At 46.6% G+C, this 22720-nt stretch overlaps 1 pseudogene; it reads left to right on the forward strand.

The window, feature by feature from the left end:
- Positions 1–22720, forward strand: part of LOC129469053 (peptidyl-prolyl cis-trans isomerase E-like) — a 34158-nt pseudogene that overhangs the window by 5072 nt on the left and 6366 nt on the right.

The raw sequence follows: 22720 nt of genomic DNA on the forward strand, positions 1-22720 counted from the left end.
ATAATTTTTTAAAAAGAAAATGACTTGGCTGGGCACGGTGGCTCACGCCTGTAATCCCAGCACTTTGGGAGGCCGAGGCGGGTGGATCACGAGGTCAGGAGATCAAGACCATCTTGGCTAACACGGTGAAACCCCGTGTCTACTAAAAAAATACAAAAAATTACCCGGGCGCAGTGGCGGGTGCCTGTAGTCCCAGCTACTTGGGAGGCTGAGGCAGGAGAATGGCGTCAACCCGGGAGGCAGAGCTTGCAGTGAGCCGGGATCGTGCCACTGCAGTCTGGCCTGGGCGACAGAGCAAGACTCCGTCTCAAAAAAAAAAAAAAAAAGAGAATGATTTTAATTCTTACTGCCACTGTAACAAATTACTACAAATTTAGTGGCTTAAAACAACACAAATTTATCTTACACTTTTAGAGGTCAGAAACCTAAAAGGGGTCTCACTGGACTAAAATCAAGTTGTTGCCAGGGCTCTGTTGCTTCTGGGGGCTCCAAGGAGAATCTGTTATTTGCCTTTCCCAGCTTCTAGAGGCTACCCACATTTTTTGGCTCTTGGCCCCTTCCACTTCAAAACCAGCAATGGCCTCTTAAATCTTTCTCACACTGCATCACTTTGAAACTCTCTACTTCTCTTTTCCGTATTTAGATGACTCTTGTGATTACATTGGGTCCATCTGAATAATCCCGGATAATAATTTTATTTTAAGGTTAGCTAGCAACCTTAATTATATCTGCAACCTTAATTCTTTCCTGTCATGTAACATAGCCACAGGTTCTGAGAAATAGGCTGTGGACATATTTGGAGAGCCATTCTGCCTACCACAAAACCCTTAAATGCCCCCTGCCCCCTGCTTTTTATTTTTGTGATTGATATTCATGACTATGAAACAAGGATGTCATTTAATGCTAGCATTCCATTTTTTAAAATTACTGGGAATAAAATTAGTACCTGATCCATCTTTTTTCTAAGAATAAAGGACATATCTGTAATTATAACCTCAGTCTTACTAAATTAGGGAATCTTTTTTTCATATAACTTTTAGTTCTCATGAAAAGGCCCAAAACAAACTTCTTTCGAAGTATCAGTTGTTCTTGGCTAATGAAATATTCCTACACCTCATTCCATGTTCTTTGTTACGCCTTCATCAAACATGCCCCTCAACAGTCAACAATACCATTTTTCCTCCAGTTCAAAGCTGATCTTGACTTTCTAAGGTGGACTCAAGCACTTGGTAACTGCATTTACCCTCATAGTTTCAGAGTCCTGAGCCCAAATCCAAAGATCCTGCCAGCACAGACCTTCCTGTTTGTTGGTATTAAAGAAAGGAAGTGCATGGTGGCTCAAGGGCATTCTAGTGGTTGGTTTTGTGCTTAGCCTGCTTATGGGCTGCAGGCTCCCAGGCTTGGAATCACAAGCAGGTCTCAGCCTCCTGGGAAGTAAATGGAAGACTGTCAGGTATTCTTTTAACCCAACAGGTTTAAGCAGCTGAGTTGTATTTCAGTCTTTCCAGAATGAATCTGAGCTCATTTGGCCAAACCAATGAGAGTTAAGGAAGGCTCTTCCAGACCAGGTGAGTGGGAGCAACTCACAGATTCCCTGTCATGTCCATAACTCCACAACTTTGGCCTTGTGGCCTTGGCTGCTTTTTTTTGAGATAGAGTCTCATTCTGTCGCACAGGCTGGAGTGCAGTGGCGCGATCACAGCTCACTGCCGTCTCTGCCTTCCAGGTTCAAGCGAGTCTTATGCCTCAGCCTCCCAAGTAGCTGGGATTACAGGCATGTGCCATCATGCCTAGCTAATTTTTGTATTTTTAGTAGAGATGGGGTTTCACTATGTTGGCCAGACTGTCTCGAATACTGGCCTCAAATGACCCACCCACCTTGACCTCCCGAAGTGTTGAGGTTATAGGCGTAAGCCACTGCGCTTGGCCCTTGGCTGCATTTTTATCCCAGCCTTACTTCTCTTGTAGTGATGGTATAAACACAAGTAGAGTGGTTTATAGGGCAGAAGAGAATGTAGCACCTCCATGGAAATAACCAGTTTGAGATTCTCAGCAAAGCTGGAGGCACTGCCCCATGTAAAAAAGTCTAGCTTTTGGACATAGACTTAGACTATGCCATATCAGCCTTGGCACAGGCTGAGACATTCCTTTTGGCTTGACTTAGTTCTCCCTCCTTATTCTCATTCACTTCTGTTAAGAGCTGGACTTAGGGCCTGACACTTACCAGTGACAACTTTTCTTGTCTTGGAGAGTTCCTAAGAGGGAACTTCTGACTGTGAAACCCTACATATTGAGTCCACTTTGCTGACCAAAGCAGTGAAGAACTGGACATAGCTAATTAGCTATTGGCTCATGGCTTGAATTTCTTAACATTCATTTGATTCCTTCCTTTCAGTTTGGTCAGATGAAGACTGGGTGGAGAAGTTTGCTGGGAAGAGGATAAAGAAGAAGGTGGTTGAGACTTCCCAAAGCAGAAAGCCAGGAGGTGAGAATGAAAGTTCATGCTTCCAGAAGAGAGGCTGCTGCTTTCCACATAGGGAATTTCTGAGGTGAGTGGTGGTGGGTGAATTTAAAGGAGAAGTTTTGGGTTTCTTATCTAGGTGAGAAACATCTTATGTGGGTTCAGGTATTTGTGATTGCTGCTGAGCAAGGCGGATATCTGAGGTGAGAAAGGATGGTGAGTACTCTGCATCACGAGCATCCGCTATCCTCCTAGTCTTTGGCAGCAGGCTCACTGTCTTCCTGCTCTTGCCCTGATTCCAAGGGGGCAGAATCATGTAGAGGCCCCTTCCCCTCAGTCAGTACACAGGCACAAGGCTCTCCCTGCCCGCTCCACTTGCTCCTGCTTCTCTGTCAGGCCATCCTGACTGTTGCTTCCCAGGATAATTTAGGGGCTCCTCCTCCTCTGTCCACCCTTTGAGCAGTGACATTTCCCTGAATTCCTTCCTTAGCCCTCAGCTCCTCTCTCCACATTATCCTTATGCCATGTCAGCCACTTCTATCTCCTAAGGTTATAACGATCTTTCATTGTCGGAATGATACTCTGATCTCTGTCCCTAGCCCTGACCTTTCACATATTTCTGTCTGGGTGTCTTGTAGGCACCATAAATAAAGCATATCCCAAATGGGTTTCATCACCTTTCTGGTCTTCTTTTATGCCCAATCTTAGTTCACTTTGCCATCTTCAACATAGTCACACCCAAACCAGATTCCTTGGTGCCAGTTTAGATCCCTCACTATATTTCATACCTAATGCATTGCCATACCCTGCTAATTTTATCTTTTAAATCTTGCATTTCTCCTCTCCAGTTTTCTTCTGCCACTGTTGCCTTGGCTGAGGCCTTATCGTCTCTCCTGTGAATAGTTGGAGTAGCTTCCTAACTGGTCTCCCTGCCCCAGGCCTGCTTTCCTCCTATCCTTAGCAGCCAGAGGGAGCTTTCTAAAGGGCAGACCTGACTATCTCACTCTCCTCAAACATTCTAGGGACTCCCTTGACTTACAGGATTGAGTCCAGCCTGCATCAAAAGGGACAGAAGGCCTCTCTGTGTTCTGATTCCTGCTTATGTCTCCATATTTTATCCCCATTTTATATTCTAGGAAACAACAGTTTCTAAATACCTGTAAATCTCTATGTTTTGGTATAAGTCATTCCTCTGCCTGTAGTGTCCTTTCCAACTTATTTTATGTGGCTAATGCCTGCTCATTTCTCATAGTGCAGCCCATTTACTGCCTTCTCCAGGAAGCTTTTCTGAATCCTCCAGTGAGTGAGGCAAGTATCACTCTGGGCTCCCATGGCCTCTGGGTTCCTGTGGCACCCTCTGTCCTGGCATTATATTGAAATGTGATTATGTAGAAATGTGACTGCATTATATTGAAATTACTTATTTAACAAATGTCTAAATATTGCTTACTCTATGCTAGGCACTGTTCTAAGTGCTCTACTAGTATTTAACCCTAATAACAATTACTTGAGATAAGTACTATTATTATCCCCAGTTCTAGGTGAGGAAGCTGGGGCACAGTGAGGTCAGCACCTTGTTCAGTGTTACACAGTTCATAATGGTGGAGCTGAGGTCTGAACTAAGGCTGTAGAGCTCCAGGATCTGTGTGCCTCTTACACTGTGGGTATCTCTCCCCTGCTGGCTAGCCAGTTCCTCAAGGGCAGGGGCCATATCTATCTAACTGCCTATCTATTTATTTTTTACTTTTTGAGTCAGGGTCTTGCTCTGTTGCCCAGGCTGGAGTGCAGTGGTACCATCTCAGCTCACTGCAGCCTTGACCTTCCAGGCTCAAGTGGTCTTCCTTCCCCAGCCTCCAAAGTAGCTGGAACTACAGGCACACAACCATACCCAGCTAAATTTTTCATTTTGTATTTTGTAGAGACAGGGTCGTACTGTGTTGCCCAGATTGATCTCAGAACTCCTGGGCTCAAGCAGTCCTCTTGCCTTGGCCTCCCAAAGTGCTGGGATTACAGAGTGAGACACCACATCCAACTATATCTGTTTATTTAAGAATCCCAGTACTTGGCCTGATAGCTCAATACCTGTATGTTGAACTATTAATCCAAAAAAGCAATAGAGTTGGCTGGGCGTGGTGGCTCACGCCCGTAATCCCAGCATTTTGTGAGGCCAAGGCGGGCAGATCACGAGGTTAGGAGTTCGAGACCAGCCTGCCCAACATGGTGAAACCTGTCTCTACTAAAAATACAAAAATTAGCCGAGCATGGTGGCATGTGCCTTTAATCCCAGCTACTCAGGAAGCCGAGGCAGGAGAATTGCTTGAACCCAGGAGGCGGAGGTTGCAGTGAGCTGAGATCGCGCCACTGCACTCCAGTCTGGGCGACAGAGCAAGACTCCATTTTAAAAAACAAACAAACGAAAAAATAGAGTTTTCTCTATCACACAAATGGGAAGGTTTGTATTGAATGTTATATTTATCCTCTATCCCGTCTTGTCTTGGAGCACAAAGCAAAAAGGCCCAGCATCCTCCACTATCTTCTGAAAACTTAGGCCTGAGCAAGAGGGCTGCCCGCTTGCTTCCAGGTAGCCAGCCAGCGTATGTGCAGGGCCAAGTATAGAGGGAGGAGGGAGTGGCACATGGATGGTTTTGTTTAATTGGAAGACAGTAGGTAGATTGGAGCTGGCATTTGAAGGTGTTGAAAGTTGTGGATCATGGGCAAGAAAAGCGCTGTTCTGTGACTGCGGGGCAGGAGAAGGAAACTGATGCTTCTGAGGGTGAGCCTGATGAGATAACACGCCCGTGTGTGGGCCTCAGGTTAGACAGTGCTAAGGTCTCCTGTCACTGGGCGTCCAGCTGGGTGCTACGGCCGTGGCTCCTGCCTCCTGCAGCCCTGTCAGGGCCCAAGGCCTTCCCCATCAGCACTTGCTCCAGCCTACTCACTGGAGTTGTGTTCTGGGTGGGTGTGTAGAATACTCGCACTCCTACTTAGGGCATCAGGGAGTTTTCTAGCAGTGTCTTCTGCACCTAGGGAGAGCCCACTGCTAAAAAAGGCCTGGTCAAATCCTCAGGTGTACATGGACATCAAGATTGGGAACAAGCTGGCTGGCTGCATCCAAACCCTCCTGCGTTCCGACATCGTGCCTATGACAGCAGGTGAGCAGGACACCATGGTCAGGATGGCGGGACATTGGTGGCTGAACAAGATGGGGAGGAAGCTACCTGGAGTCCTGGGCCCTTAACACTATTTCCATCTGAGGCGTCTCAGATCCCAGCATCTAGTAACAAATGAGGCACAGCAGGCATTTTTAAAGCTCTATAAAGGCTTAGAGCCATTAGAAAGAGTAGGCAACTAAAAGTTCTAAACAGTTTTAATTATCCTCTGGTTTGGTTTTATTGTTGGGTTTTTTTTTTCGTAATTTTATTTGGATATATTTTCAGACTTACAGATATATAGAATAAGAATTCTGTAAGAATATTTCAAGGGGCCAGGTGCAGTGGCTCACACCTGTAATCTCAGCACTTTGGGAGGCCACGGTGGGAGGATCACTTGAGTCCAGGAGTTTGAGATCAGCCTGGGCAACACAGCAAAAGACTCCATCTCTACAAAAAATACAAAATTAGACGGGTATAGTGCGATGTGCCTATAGTTCCAGCTATTTGGGAGGCTGAGACAGGAGGATTGCTTGAGCCCAGGAGGTTGAGGCTGCAGTGAGCCATAATTGTACCACCACACTCCAGTCTGGGCAACAGAGCAAGGCCTTGTCTTAAAAAAAAAAAAAAAGAAAAAAGAAAAAAAAGCAGTTAGAGGAACTCTCATATATTCTTTACCTTCTCATTAATTTCCTTTTTTTGCCCTGTATGCTTTATCATTTTCTTTACATACATTACACACAGATGCATATGTGTATTTTTCCCATTCCAGTTGAGAAGTTGAAGACCATGCACCTTTACTCCTAAATACTTCAGTATATATTTCCTAAGAACCAGAATATTCCCTTGCATAATCAGAGTACAACTATCAAAATTATAAAATGTAACATTGAGTGATCAGCCATATTCAAATTTTATCACTTGTCCCAATATTATCCTTTATAGTAATTTTTAGCAATTTTTCTTCCCTGACAAGGATTCCCACGTTGATTTAGTTGTCAAGTCTCTTTAGTCTCCTTTTATTTGAAACCATTTCTTAATTTTTCATTGTGTTTTTTGATCTTGACATCTTTGAAGAGAATAGGCCAGTTGTGTTTAAGAGTGCTTCTCAGTTTGTATTTGCCTAGTACTTCCTCATGATTAGATTTAGGTTTTGTGTTTTGGCATCAATAGCACAGAAGCAGTGTTGTTAGTGCATCGTATGAGGAAGTACATGATGTCAGTTCAGATGTTTGCAATGTTAATTTTGTTGACTTGGTTAAGGAGTTATTTGCCCAGTGTCTTCACTGGAAAAAATGCTTTTTTTTTTTCTTTGAGACAGGATCTAGTTCTGTTGCCCAGGCTGGAGTGCGGTGGTGTGATCATGGCTCACTGGAGCTTCCACCTTCCAGGCTCAAGTGATCCTCCCAGCTCAGCTTCCCAAGTAGCTGGGACCACAGGCATGCACCATCATGCCCAGCCAATTTTTTATTGTTTTTTGTACAGATGGAGGTTTCACTATGTTTCCCAGCTAATTTTTTTTTTTTTTGAGACGGAGTCTTGCTCTGTTGCCCAGGCTGGAGTGCAGGGGTGCAGTCTTGGCTCACTGCAAGCTCCACCTCCTGGGTTCACACCATTCTCCTGCCTCAGCCTCCCGACTAGCTGGGACTACAGGTGCCCACCACCATGTCCAGTTAATTTTTTTGTATTTTTAGTAGAGACAGGGTTTCACCGTGTTAGCCAGGATGATCTCGATCTCCTGATCTTGTGATCCGCCTGTCTCAGCCTCCCAAAGTGCAGGGATTACAGGCATGAGCCACTGCACCTGGCCCTTTTGTATTTTTTTTTGTAGAGATGGTGAGTTTTGCCATGTTGTCCAGTCTGGTCTTGGACTGGACTCAAGTGATCCTCTCACCTTGGCCTCCCAAAATGCTGGGATTACAGACATGAGCGACCGCACCCAGCCAGAAAAGTACTATTTTTAAGGGTATTAATCAGAAACTAAAACTTTCTCTCCTTACTATTCAGCCCATCTCCCAGAGGTAGCTACAATTGACAGTTGTGTTTTCCTTTTTTTCTTAAATATTCATGATGACCTTTTTTTACCCATAATCTTTTTTGTCTTAATCTAGCTTTTAAAAATGTTTCTCAAAGTCATAATTGCACATAGTTTAAAGAAAATCAGCCGGGTGCGGTGGCTCACGCTTGTAATCCCAGCACTTTGGGAGGCCGAGGCGGGCGGATCACGAGGTCAGGAGATCAAGACCATGGTGAAACTCCGTCTCTACTAAAAATACAAAAAAAAATTAGCCGGGCGTGGTGGCAGGCGCCTGTAGTCCCAGCTACTCGGAGAGGCTGAGGCAGGAGAATGGCGTGAACCTGGGAGGCGGAGCTTGCAGTGGGCCGAGATCACGCCACTGCACTCCAGCCTGGGTGACAGAGCCAGACTCCGTCTCAAAAAAAAAAGAAAAAGAAAAAAAAAGAAAATCATTCTATAATAAAACATTCTTCTGCTCCCCCAACATCATTTTTCTGCCCTGCCAGAGGCAACATTCATTTCTTTCTTCTTTTTTTTTTTTTTTTTGAGACGAAGTCTCGCTCTGTCACCCAGGCTGGAGTGCAGTGGCGCTATCTCGGCTCACTGCAAGCTCCGCCTCCCGGGTTCACGCCATTCTCCTGCCTCAGCCTCTCCAAGTAGCTGGGACTACAGGCGCCCGCCACCACGCCCGGCTAATTTTTTTTTTTGTATTTTTAGTAGAGACGGGGTTTCGCCGTGGTCTCGATCTCCTGACCTCGTGATCCGCCCGCCTCAGCCTCCCAAAGTGCTGGGATTACAAGCGTGAGCCACCGCGCCCGGCCTAACATTCATTTCTTTTTTTTTTTTTTTTTTTTTTTTTTTTTGAGACAGAGTCTCGCTCTGTCGCCCAGGCTGGAGTGCAGTGGCACAATCTCGGCTCACTGCAAGCTCCACCTCCCGGGTTCACGCCATTCTCCTGCCTCAGCCTCTCTGAGTAGCTGGTACTACAGGCGCCCGCCACCATGCTGGGCTAATTTTTTGTATTTTTTAGTAGAGACGGGGTTTCACCGTGGTCTCGATCTCCTGACCTCATGATCCGCCCGCCTCGGCCTCCCAAAGTGCTGGGATTACAAGTGTGAGCCACTGCGCCCAGCCACATTCATTTCTTTTAACTATTTTAATTATTTGGCCTTTTATTGCTATGTCTCTGAAAAATATACTCATATTACTATTGGTAATCCTAGACTGGAGTGCAATGGCATGATCTCGGCTCACTGCAACCTCCGCCTCCCGGGTTCAAGTGATTCTCCTGCTTCAGCCTCCCGAGTAGCTGGGATTACAGGCGCCCGCCACCACGCCCAGCTGGTTTTTGTATTTTTAGTAGAGACAGGGCTTCACCATGTTGGCCAAGCTGGTCTTGAACTCCTGACCTCAGGTGATCCACCCACCTCTGCCTCCCAAAACGCTGGGATTACAGGTGTGAGCCACGGCACCTGGCCTCCCTCCCCTACTATCCATTTTAGATACCTCTCATCCTCACCTCAGCTGGCTCCTCTGTTAATCTAAATGGCTTGTCTGGTGGGGTGACCTAGACCTTTGTCTGTGGGGATTTGAGCTCCTGGTCATTATATACCTTCTCGGGTCATGGCTGCCTAGCATAATTGGGTAGGGGAGTCCAAATGTTTTTTCAGTTGTCCTAAGACCAGTTTATAGGAAGTCCATTTTTGCCCCAGTGATTTAAGATGCCAAGCTTTATGAAATACTTAATTCCTTTATATATATTATATAAAGTGATTCTCCTGCCTCAGCCTCCCGAGTAGCTGGGATTACAGGTGCACGCCACCACGCCGAGCTAATTTTCTGTATTTTTATTAGAGATAGAATTTTACCATGTTGGTCAGGCTGGTCTTGAACTCTGACCTCAGGTGGTCCACCCATCTTGGCCTCCCAAAGTGCTGGGATTACAGACCTGAGCCACCACACCCAGCCTATGTATATATTTTAATAGAGATGAGGTCTTGCCGTGTTGCCCAGGCTGGTCTCCAACTCCTCTGCTCAGGCAATCCTCCTGCCTTGGCCTCCCCAAGTACTGAGATTACAGATGTGAGCCACCATGCCCAGCTGAAATCCTGAATTTTCATACGTATCTGGGTCTATTCTGGACTTTCTCTTCTTTTCACCTAGTCTGTTCAATCTATTTGTGTGCCACTTCCACACTTAAGCATTTAGTTTAAATAAAGGTACTATGTACGTTTTTAGATTTGGAGAGCTGGAGTTTGGGGGGGTGTGTGTATTTTATTTTAGAGACAGGGTCTCACTTTGTCACCTAGGAGTGTGCCACCATGCCTAACTAGTTTCTGTATTTTTAGTAGAGATGGGGTTTTGCCATGTTAGTCAGGCTGGTCTCGAACTCCTGACCGCAGGTGATCCACCCACCTCAGCCTCCCAAAGTGCTGGGATTACAGGCATGAGCCACCGTGGCTGGGACCCAACTGATTATTTTTATTTTTGTAGAGATGGCATGTTACAGAGAGCTGGAGTTTTAATTATCTAGTTAGGTATTCTTACCTCAGCACTTTTCCCTTTCTCAATCCCAGAGAATTTTCGCTACCTGTGCACCCATTTAAAGGACTCGGCTTCAAGGGAAGCAGCTTCCACCGCATTATCCCCCAGTTCATGTGCCAGGGCAGTGATTTCACAAACCATGACAGCACCAGGGGCAAGTGCATCTACAAGAAGAAATTTGATGATGAAAACTTTATCTTCAAACACACAGGACCAGGTAGGAACCACTCATCGTGTGGTGACAAGGGAGGCTGGGCGAGGGCAGCTGGCTGTGCAGGATGGAAGGATGAGCCGTGGTTCTGGCTGAGAAACAGGGAATCTGGAGGAGACCCAGCTACCAGACACAGGAGGACCGTTGAGCCTTGCTAGGGTGGAGTTAGCTTTGGGCTTTGAAAAGCTTTTTTGTTGTTTATTTTGGCTTATTTCGGTTCCCATTTGCCTCCTTTCATTAAAAGAGGAAGAAGCATAGACGCCTGGGTCTGCTCCTACCGTGGTGTCTTGTTTTTGTAACTTTTTATTTTATGTAATGTCAAGCTCACGGAAGAGTTACAAGAATAGTGCGATGAACCCCATACACCTTTGCTGGCATTTACTCAAGTTCACCAGTTGTTTATATTGGTGAACATCATTTCCTATTTATTTTCCTTCTGTGTATTTTTATAGACAGTGCGTATTTTTTTAGAGCCATCTGAAAGTAAGTTGGAGAGTTCATGTTCCTCTACCACTAAATACTTCAGCATGTATTTCATGAGAAACAGGGTATTTTTAATATTACCAGGACATAGTTCTCAAAATCAGAAAACAAACACTGCTACAATACTATTCTCTCAACTGCAGTGCATATTCAGATTTCCTCATGTGACAGCACGTCATCCTTTTGGGGGTTTTCATGGTTGGCACGTGTCCTAGACTCATAGATGTGCTGCCCATCCACCCGCGCCACACTGCCCTGTTGCCTCACTCACATCTCACGCGCCATCGCTGGATGCACTCTCCTTCCTCTTGCCAGGGAGCCCGCTGCCTCTCTCGTGCTCCTTCTTACTTAGTGCAGAACTCTGTGTGCTGGAGAAAAGCACAGCCCTGAGCTATCTGGTCCCTCTTGAGTTGAGGAGCTCAGGTCTTAAGGGCACCTTGAGCAATGCCCAGTGGTCCTCCCAGATTGCTGGAGGTATTTGTCATCCATGGTCTGACTGGAAAACACACCTTTTCTTCACTCCTCAGCCCTCCAGCATTGCTTCATACACTCTCCCTCTCAGCTGATGGTGTCGCTTATTTATAGAAACAATCAGAAGAGAACTGTTTAGTCTTCCTGCAGCCAGATCTACTCCCCTGCCTGCATCATTCTCTCCTGCCTGGCCTGCTTGCCTTCCTGTGACAATGGTGGCCTCCCTCTTCTCCTACCTTTTGCCCCATGGTGTCTTCCCTCAGTCTCTTCCCTTGTCTCTTCCTCCTCCTGGTCTCTAAACGTTTGGAGGGACCCAGTACTCACCATGGCCTTTCTTTATCTGTATTCACTCTTTACCTTAATAGTTCTCACCCTTCTACCCTAGCACCTGCCTCTTACAACTCATGCTCTACTGTGCTGAGACGGCAGTCACAGCTCTGCACCCTTCCAGTGAATGCCTAATTAAAAACACAGTATTGGCTGGGTGCAGTGGCTCACGCCTATAATCCCAGCACTTTGGGAGGCCAAGGTGGGAGGATTGCTTGAGCCCAGGAGTTTGAGACCAGCCTGGGCAACATGGCGAGACCCCATCTCTGCAAAAAATACAAAAATCAGCCAGGCATCGTGGCGAACACCTGTAGTCCCAGCTTTTCAGGAGGCTGAGGTGGGAGGATGGCTTGAGCTGGGGAGGCAGAGGTTGCAATGAGCCAAGATTGCACCATTTGGACTCCAGCCTGGGTAACAAAGTGAGACTCTGCCTCAAACAAAAAACAAAACTATTTCATAGTTGTAATATAAAGGGAAATTAAAAGAAAACAGTTTGTAATAACATATTATGCATTTCAGTATTCAAATGCTTGGAAACAACTACGTGTATGAAGTCCTTGAACATGTGTACTTCTGCCTAGAGCTGCACTTAGTAGTGTGGACTGATTCAGGTGTGTTGTTTTGGCAGAATCAAAGTTAACGTGATGTTTTGAAATAGTAAAAATCTCTTGGTAAAATTCTGAGCAAAAAGAAATGAAATGTGACAGGATGGGTTGATTTCTGGAAAAATTTGATACAAAAAATAATTCTTTGGATTTATATGGAACATGGAGTTAGGGTGTAGGCTCAGATCATTATAAATAGATTTTTCTTATCTACATGAATGTTATTCAGGGCTTTTGAAAGTCCAGGATTTAGAATAACTCTCCATTACGTAGGAGACTGCAGGACATCTAGAGTCCCTCCCTGATCCCTTCCTTCTAATGCCAGTAGCACCCTATTACTGACCACCAAAAATAGACTGCAGTTTCTGGTAGCCCCTAGGGGGCAGTATGATATCACTGAGAACCCATGCCCTGGGCAGTCAGGCCGCCCAGTCCCAGGACTTTCAGTGAAATCACTGAGTTAAGCTTGTCCACATGGGTCTCCATGCTGATGGCTCCCTGAGCTCCAGACTCCTGTCCAACCACCTACCTGTCACCTTTGCTGGATATCCCACGAGCATCTCACACTTCACATGTCCAAAATGTGGCCTTGGCCTTCTCCCCCACACCCTTCCTCCCCCTTTTCCCTGTTTCAGTAAATGGCTCCACCATCCACTTAGCTGCTTGGTCAGAAACTTAGGCGTCGTTGTGGACTCCTGCGTCACCTGCAGGTCACATCTATCTGACTTCAGGTCATCTCCTGGCCCAGCCACTCTTCACGCTTCCCCCACGACCACCAAGTCCTGTTTCCAGCCTGGCTTCTTCACCCTTATAGTCTGATCTTTACCTGGCAGTCAGAGCGATTGTTTTTAATCATAAATCTGATCACATCATCCTCCTGCTGACCCATCCTGCGCTGTGCGTGGGGACCCTGTCCTACAGGGTTAACCCAACTTGAGTCCTGGCACCTCTCTGTGCCCCTAGGATGTGCTGCCCTTCGCCCTCTGCATCCATAGGCAGTCTTGCTGTTCCTCAGACGTGCTGAGCTCAGTCCTGCCTCAGGGCCTTTGCGCATGCCCTTTTCTCTCATGGAGTGTTCTTCCTCCACTGTCCAGATGGTTCACACCCACTTCCTTCAGATGCCACACATGTGTCCCCTCGGCTGAGAGGCCTACCCTGACCTCTCCCTAAAATAGGCTTTCCTGCCATCTCACTCTTCTTTTTAATCAGCTTCAGTTTTCTTCTTACGCTTATTACCTGAAATTGTGTTATACATTTATTATTTTACTTATTTATTTTCTGTCTCCCTTTCTCCCGTGTCAGCCTCGTGAGGGCAGGACTTAGGCTTTCTTGTTCACCATTATATTCTGGAACAGTGTCTGGCACACAGCAAGCATGCAATAAATATTTGAATATTTATTTTAAAAAGCTATTCGTTGTGCGTGGTGGCTCATGCCTATTATCCCAGCACTTTGGGAGGCCGAGGCCAGCAGATCACCTGAGGTCAGGAGTTAGAAACCAGCCTGGCCAACATGGTGAAACCCCGTCTCTGCTAAAAATACAAAAAAATTAGCCAGGCGTGGTGGCAGGTGCCTGTAGTCTCAGCTACTTGGGAGGCTGAGGCAGGAGAATTACTTGAACCCAGGAGGCAGAGGTTACAGTGAGCCAAGATTGCGCCACTGCACTCCAGCCTGGGTGACAGAGCAAGACTCCATCTCAAAAAAAAAAAGCTATTGACAGGCTGCTTTTTTATGTGCCAGGCTCCCTGAATGACTCTGGGAATCGAGTGGAATGGGGCCAGGTGCGGTGGCTCGTGCCCGCAATCCCAGCACTTTAGGCCTAGGCAGGCAGATTGCTTGAGCCCTGGAGTTTGACACCAGCCTGGGCAACATGGCAAAACCCTGTCTCTACAAAAAATACAAATTAGCTGGGCATGGTGGTGTGTGCCTGGTCACAGCTACTCGAGAGGCTGAGGTGGGAGAATCGCTTGAGCCTGGGAGGTTGAGGCTGCAGTGAGCTATGATTGGGCCACAGCACTCCAGCCTGGATGACAGAGTGAGATCATGTCTCAAAAAGCGAACAAAAAGAGTAGAATGGGACATGGTCCCCATATGAATGGCGTACCCAGTCTAGAGGCCCAGCCATGAAGAGGGGGTTTCTTATTGCCACAACGAGATGTAGCTCCTTATCCTACGCCCCCTAGTCCCCTGGCAAACCCAGGCTTTTTGTTTGTTTTGTTGTTGTTGAGGCAGAGTCTTGCTGTGTCTCCCAAGCTGGAGTGCTGTGGCATGATCTTGGCTCACTTGCAGCCTCAACCTCCTGGGCTCAAGCGATCCTCCTGCCTCAGCCTCCCAAGTAGCTGGGACTAATAGGTACATGCCACCACACCTGGCTAGTTTTACATTTTTTGTAGAGATGGGATTTTTCTCTGTTGCCCAGGCTGGTCTTGTATTCCTGGACTCAAGCGATCCTCCTGCCTTGGCCTGCCAAAGTGGTGGGATTACAGGCGTGAGCCACGGGGCCTGGCCCCAGGCCTTTTAGACTGAACTCAGACATCACCTCCTTCAGAAAACCTTCATGATGAGTGTTTGTGTGAGTATCTCTTTCTCTTTTTCTTTTCTTTTTTTTTTTTTTGAGACAGAGTCTCGCTGTCGCCCAGGCTGGAGTGCAGTGGCATGATTTCGGCTCACTGCAGGCTCCGCCCCCCGGGGTTCACGCCATTCTCCTGCCTCAGCCTCCCGAGTAGCTGGGACTACAGGCGCCCGCCACCTCGCCCGGCTAATTTTTTTGTATTCTTAGTAGAGACGGGGTTTCACTGTGTTAGCCAGGATGGTCTCAATCTCCTGACCTCATGATCCGCCCGCCTCGGCCTCCCAAAGTGCTGGGATTACAGGCGTGAGCCACCGCGCCCGGCCCTCTTTCTCTTTTTCACAAACACTTAGGTGACTCTAGTGCTCCCATTCTATGCACACATGTCTCTGTCACTGGGCTTTGCCATTTTGTAGTGTAATTATCTTTTTTTTAAACAGCTTTAGTAGGATATTATTTACATACCATCCAGTTTGCCCATTTAAAGTACACATTTTAATGGTTTTTAATGTATTCACAGAGTTGTGCAACCATCACCACAAATAATTTTAGAACATTTTATCACCCAAAAGGAAACTTCATACCCTTTAGCAGTTGCTACCTATCCTGTTGGTCCCCTGCCCGAATTTACTTTCTGTCTTTATGGATTTTCCCATTCTAGGCATTTAATATAAGTGGAATCATACAATATGTAGGCTTTTGTGAGTGTCTTCTTTCACTTAGCATAATATTTTCAAGGTTCATCCATGATGTAGCATGTATCAGTACATCATTCCTTGTTTTTCTTTTTGTTTTATTTTTTGTTTTTGTTTTTGTTTTTTGAGACGGAGTCTCCCTCTGTCGCCCAGGCTGGAGTGCAGTGGTGCAGTCTTGGCTCACTGCAAGCTCCGCCTCCTGGGTTCACACCATTCTCCTGCCTCAGCCTCCCAGCTGGGACTACAGGTGCCCGCCACCACGCCTGGCTAATTTTTTGTATTTTTAGTAGAGACTGGGTTTCACCGTGTTAGCCAGGATGGTCTCGATCTCCTGACCTCGTGACCTGCCCACCTTGGCCTCCCAAAATGCTGGGATTACAGGTGTGAGCCACCGCGCCTGGCCCCATCATTCCTTTTTATTGCCAATTAATACCCACTGTCTGCACCCCACATTTGTTTATCCATTCATAAGTTGATAGATTGTTTCAACTTTCTGGTTATTACAAATAATGCCACTGTGAACATTCACATACAAATTTTTGTGTAGACAAATGTTTTCATTTCTCTTAGATATAGCCATAGAATTGGAAATGCTGGGTTATGTAAGTATTTAATTTTTTTTGAGACAGAGTTTCACTCTAGAGTGCAGTGGCACAATCTTGGCTCACTGCAACCTCCACCTCCCCGGTTCAAGAGATTCTCCTGCCTCAGCCTCCCCTAGCTAGGATTACAGGCATGCACCTCCATACTTGGCTAATTTTTGTATTTTTAGTAGAGACGGAGCTTTGCCATGATGGCCAGCTGGTCTCAAATTCCTGGCCTCAAGTGATCTGCCCAAAGTGCTGGGATTACAGGTGTGAGCCACTGTGCCCGGCCTTTTCTCTCATTCTGTGGGTTGTCTTTTCACTTTTTTGATGGTGTCGTTTGAAGCCCAAAATATTTTAATTTTGATAGTCTAATTTATCTTTTTTTGTCACTTGTACTTTTGGTGTAGTGATTATGAAGATTTATTCCTACACTTTCTATTAAGTATTTTATGGTTTTCTCTCTTACACTGAAGTCTTTGCTCCATTTGGAGTTAATTTTTGGGTATAGTGTGAGGAAAGTGGTCCATGTGGATTTTCAGTTGTCCTAGCACCATCTGTTGAAAAGGCTAGTTTTTTTCCTGTTTAATTGTCTCGGTATCCTTGGTGAATATAGTTGACCATAAATGTAAGGGTTTCTTCTGGATTCTAAATTATATTTTGTTGATCTGTATGTCTGTCATTAGGCCATTACTACTGTGTCTTAAATTCCATAGCTTTGTAGTAAATTTTTAATTCTGGAAATGCGAGTCCTCCAACTTTGTTTTTCCTTTCAAGATTGTGTTGGTTATCCTGAGTCTCTTAACATTTCTTAAGAATTTTGGGATAAGCTTGTCAACTCGTATGAAAAAAGCCTGCTAGGATTTTAATACAGATTGCACTGAATGTGAAGAATTTAGGAGTAACATCATCTTAACAATATTAAGTCTTCTAATCCATGAACACAGGATATCTTTTCATTTGTTTAGGTCTTCTTCAGTGTTTTTCAGTAATGTTCTTTGGTTTTCTTTTTTTTTTTTTTTTTTAATTGGGATGGGGTCTTGCTATGTTATCTAGGCTGGTCTCCAACTCTGGGGCTCAAGCAATCCTCCCACCTTGTCCTCCCAAAATGCTGGGATTATAGGTGTAAGCCACCATGCCTAGCGAGTCAGAATTCTTTAAATATTCTAGATACAGGTCTTTTATATGTATAATTTGCAAATAGTTTCTTTCTTTTTTTTTAGACAGGGTCTCGCTGTATTGCCCAGGCTGGAGTGCAGTGATGCAATCACAGCTCCCCACAGTCTCGGAACTCCTGTACTCAAGTGGTCCTTATGTTTCAGCTTTACAACTAGCTGGAACTGCTGGGCGCGGTGGCTCACGCTTGTAATCCCAGCACTTTGGGAGGCCGAGGCGGGCGGATCACGAGGTCAGGAGATCGAGACCACGGTGAAACCCTGTCTCTACTAAAAATACAAAAAAAAATTAGCCAGGCGTGGTGGCGGGCGCCTGTAGTCCCAGCTACTCAGAGAGGCTGAGGCAGGAGAATGGCGTGAACCCGGGAGGCAGAGCTTGCAGTGAGCCGAGATCGCGCCACTGCACTCCAGCCTGGGTGACAGAGCAAGACTCCGTCTCAAAAAAAAAAAAAAAAACTAGCTGGAACTATAGGCACACACCACCACACCTGGCTAATTTTTAAAAATTTTTCTGTAGACAGCTGTGACTGCACCATCGCACTCCAGCCTGGACAACAGAGCAAGACTCTTCTAAAAAAAAAAAAAATATATATATATATATATATATATATATATAGCAATTATATTTCTTTTCTTTTTTTTTTTTTTTTTTTGAGACAGAGTCTCGCCATGTCACCCAGGCTGGAGTGCAGTGGCATCATCGCGGCTCACTGCAAGCTCTGTCTCCCGGGTTCACTCCATTCTCCTGCCTCAGCCTCCTGAGTAGGTGGGACTACAGGTGCCTGCCACCACGCCCAGCTAATTTTTTGTATTTTTAGTAGAGATAGGGTTTCACCATGTTAGCCAGGATGGTCTCTATCTTCTGACCTCATGATCTGCCCACCTCGGCCTCCCAAGGTGTTGGGATTATGGGTGTGAGCCACCGTGCCTGGCCGTAGATACAGCAATTGTATTTCTACACATTAGCAATGAACAACCTGAAAACAGAATAAAAAGAAAAACAATTATACTTACAATAGCATAAAAAAGAATAAAATATTTAGGAATAAGTTTAAAAGATGTATACAGCTTATACTTTGAAAACCACAAAACAGGCCAGGCATGGCGGTTCACACTCGTAATCCCAGCATGTTGGGAGACTGAGGTGGGAAAATCACTTGAGTCCAGGAGTCTGAGACCAGTCTGAGGCAACATAATGAGACCTCATCTCTACAAAAATATATATAATCAATTGTATATTGATCTTATATTCTGCAACATTGCTAAATTTATTAGTTTTTTTTTTTTTTTCCTTGTTTTGAGATGGAGTCTCACTCTGTCGCCCAGGCTGGAGTGTGGTGGCACGATCTCAGCTCACTGCAACCTCTGCCTCCCAGGTTCACGCCATTTTCCTGCCTCAGCCTCCTGAGTAGCTGGGACTATAGGCGCCCGCCACCACGCCTGGCTAATTTTTTGTATTTTTAGTAGAGACGGGGTTTCACCGTGTTAGCCAGGATGGTCTCAATTTCCTGACCTTGTGATCCACCCACGTTGGCCTCCCAAAGTGCTGGGGTTACAGGTGTGAGCCACCGTGCCTGGCCTGTTTATTAGTTCTAATAGATTTTTTTGTGGATTTTTTAGGATTTTCTATATGCAAGAGCATGTCATCTGCAAATAGAAATCGCTTTACATTTTCCTTGCCGATTGGATGCCTTTCATTTCATTTTTTTTCACCTAATTACCCTGGCTAGAACCTTCAGTACAATGTTGAATAGAAATGTCAAGGGCAGATATCCTCGTCTTGTTCCTGAACTTAGGGGGAAAGCATCTTGTTTTTCACATGTAGTTTTCTGTTGATACCTTTTATCTGATTGAGAAAGTTCCCCCTTCCACTCCTAGTTTATTGAGTTTTCATTATGAAAAGGTGTTGGATTTTGTCTACTGCTTTTTCTGTATCTGAGATGATTATGTGGTTTTTGTCCTTTATACTATTGATAATTGTCTATTACATTGATTGATTTTTAGATGTTAAGCCAACTTTGCATTCCTGAGATGAATCCACATCTTTTTTGGGTGGCTCTATTTCACTAGACTGTGAGCTCCACCACTGTTAGGGCCAGTGTCCCCAGGGGGCAGGTAGGGGTGGATGTCCCTAAAGTCTGTCTTTATTCTGCCCCTTCACTCCCGTGAGTGTCCCCTCTTCTATTCTGTCTGCAAAGGCAAGGATGGGAAGCCAAGGCAGAAGGTGATCATTGGCAACTGTGGGGAGTATGTGTGAGGCGGCACTCTCTCTGCTTTCCACTCTGCTCTTGCCCCTGCACATCCAGGAAGGAGCTGCCGGCCTCAGAGGAGGCAGCACCGAGGGTGCCCTGTCTGAAGCAAGCAGGATTTGTGGCATGAGGCCTGCCTTAGGGTCAGCTTGGAGCACCTTTGTAGGCACAGCCTGGACTGTTCCCAAGTGCAGCTGTGGGCCCACGAACCAGCACAGGTGCTCCTTCACCACCCACCACTTTTCCCGGCATTTGCTGCTGGGTCTGCTGTGGGCCCACCAGTGTGGCTCCTGGATGTTTTGTTCTGTTTGGTTTGCTAAAATAAATCCTAGTTCTTATACTGCTGCCTGCTAGCCAGGTCCTAGGTGTTTTCAGAGGTTGCTGCTGGGACAGGCCATAGCATCTCTGCTGCTGCAGGCTCTTCTCTCTTAGGCCAAGTCCCTTAGGAGATGCCCTCCTCAGCCCATTGTGGGGCAGTAGAAGTCAAAGCCATGTAAAAGTGCCTCTGTCTTCTCTTTTTGGTTGGTTACCATTCCTGCTCTCACACCATCTGGTCTTGTGCCTGATGGACATTTGTAATCAGTCTCACTGACCTGGCACTCATTATGCACTTCCTAACCAACAGAACTATATTACCGAGGAGCACCCAGGGTGCTTCTTTAGTCAGCGGATGTGCTTGGTGCTGGGGAGAAACAAGCCAGGGGTGGCTCCTACTTCCTCCTCCCCAACCCCAGGCCTACTGGAAACTGCAGTGTGGTGTCATGGTGCGCAGCCTGTGCTAGGATGGCCTCTCACCCTGCACCGGTTTTGGGCCAGCCAGGCCACCTCATGGCCTCTTTCAGTTGTTGAAGCTGAGCCCTATCAGTCTCCAGAAACCTCCCCCAGGGCTGCCCACTGGCTCCCATGACCTGTCCTAGGAGCTCTGTCTGAATCAAGTCTTTTTTTTTTTTTTTTTTTGAGATGGAGTTTCGCTTTTGTCACTCAGGCTGGAGTGCAATGGCATGATCTCAGCTCACTACAACCTCTGCCTCCGAGGTTCAAGCAATTCTGCCTCAGCCTCCCAAGTAGCTGGGATTACAGGCACCCGCTACCATGCCCAGCTAATTTTTGTATTTTCAGTAGAGACAGGGGTTTCGCCATATTGGCCAGGCTGGTCTTAAACTCCTGACCTCAGGTGATCCACCTGCCTCGGCCTCCCAGAGTGCTGACTGAATCAAGTCTTGATGTTGAGTATCCACCAGGGTGAGGGTGGTGGGGAAAGAAGAAGCCTATTGCCCTGGCCCCAGTGACCCCAAGCCAGCTCCACCTCTGGCACCCTGGGTGGGGCTCCTCCCCCTTGATCAGCTTGGGCCTGCAGCTTTCCCAGCAGGCACTCTCACTCCTCAATGTCGATGTCATTACTGGTGGTCAGTCATGGCCGTCAGGACAGGCAGGATTGAGGCCAGGATAAGGCAGCTACTCAGGGCTGCCATGAAGCCCAGGAGAGAAGAGGATATGTGTGAAGTGGTCAACACTGTGGGTTCTGGGGGTGACAGGCAGGCTGGCCCGAGGCCCTGGGAGGGAGAACTGGTCCCACAACCCTGTGAAACAAGGGAGGACCTTAGTGCTGTGCTTGCCTGATTACCCTGGGTAGGAGGGACCAAGGGACCAGCCAGAGGCCAGTGGGAGAGGAACCATCAGGGTTTCCTGGGAAGAAGTTATCCCAGTGGGTCCAGCTGTGACCCTTGTACTGTGAGGTCACCTAAGCCTCAGAGGTGAGGCACCTGCCCCTGCTTGTGCCAATTGCTGCACAGAGGAGGAGTGGAGGTTCTTGGCCCGGGGATTCCAGACCTGTGGCCAGCCTCATGGCCATGCGATCTCAGCACTGGGCTGCCTGCCACCCTGGTCACAGGAGCCCCACCCCGGCCTCTGAGGAAGGGAACGCAAGACCAGACATACAAGGGAGAAGCTAAAGCAGAACTGAAGGGATGGAAGGCTGCTAACAAACAGTTATGTTTTCAAAGAACATTTAATCACAGAAACTTTCAAAATGTTTCATACATTGAATAGATCCGATCACCAAGCAGTGCATATAGTAGGTCCTAACTTTGTAAAATATCCATATGTCATATATAAAGACAAATGTGTATGTGCCAAGAAAAAAGACTGGAAGGAATTATGAACAGTGGTTATCTCTGTGATTGATTATGGGTGTTTGTATTCTGGTTTTTGTTATTTTCAAAATTTTCCCCAGCACACAGATAACATTTTCTTTCGTGAGAAAAAAAATTTTTTAAAAAGCAGGAGGTGGAGAGCGGCAACTGTTTGCTCAAGACTTTTCAGTAAGGAAAGGAACCTGGGGTAGAAAGCTCCCCCTTCAGCTGCCCATGAGGGCACAGGTGGGCCCCACACTCACTACAGGGCCAGGGCAGGGCCGCACACCTGCCACTTCCTTAGCAGAGACCCTAGCGTGGGGGTCACTGCTGGCCCAGACTCCTTCCACGAGCAGGCGAGGGTGCAGGGCCACACCTCATCCAAGAGATGATCACGTTTAGGTTTTTGAGGAAAAGCACAGCTCTCAGGTAAATACAGCAGCACCTCCAAGCATATTCTGGGGGGAGTGGGTTTTATGAGTAAGGCACGCAAGGAAGGCCCAAATTTGCAAGTCCCTTTAAAATGAGCCTGCTCAGAATTGCTGTTTATTCCACAGGTCTGCGCAGGCATGGCACTAAGTGTCCCATGGCACATTTGGCCCTCATGGAGGCCTCAAAAGGGCAGGACCAGCACCCTCTTCTACAGAGGAACAGGCGCAGCAGGTACATGATGTGGTCAAATTAATAAGAGGCAGAGGCCGGGTAAGTGACTCACGCCTGTAATCCTAGCACTTTGGGAGGCTGAGGCAGGAGGATTGCTTGAGCTCAGGAGTTCGAGACTGGCCTGGGCAGAGTTTAAGACCGGCCTGGGCAACATAGTGAGACCTGGTTTCTATAAAAAATATAAGAATTAGCGGGGTATGGTGGCGTGTGCCTGTCATCCCAGCAACTCAGGCTGAGGTGGGAGGATTGCTTGAGCCCAGCAGGTTGAGGCTGCAGTGAGCCATGACACTGCCACTGCACTCCAGCCTGGGCGACAAAGCAAGACCATGTCTTAAAAAAAAAAAAAAAGGCAGCCAGGACCTGATGCCAGGTCGACTTGGCTCCAA

The sequence above is a fragment of the Symphalangus syndactylus genome, chromosome 12, assembly GCF_028878055.3.
Source record: "Symphalangus syndactylus isolate Jambi chromosome 12, NHGRI_mSymSyn1-v2.1_pri, whole genome shotgun sequence".
Taxonomy (NCBI): domain Eukaryota; kingdom Metazoa; phylum Chordata; class Mammalia; order Primates; family Hylobatidae; genus Symphalangus; species Symphalangus syndactylus.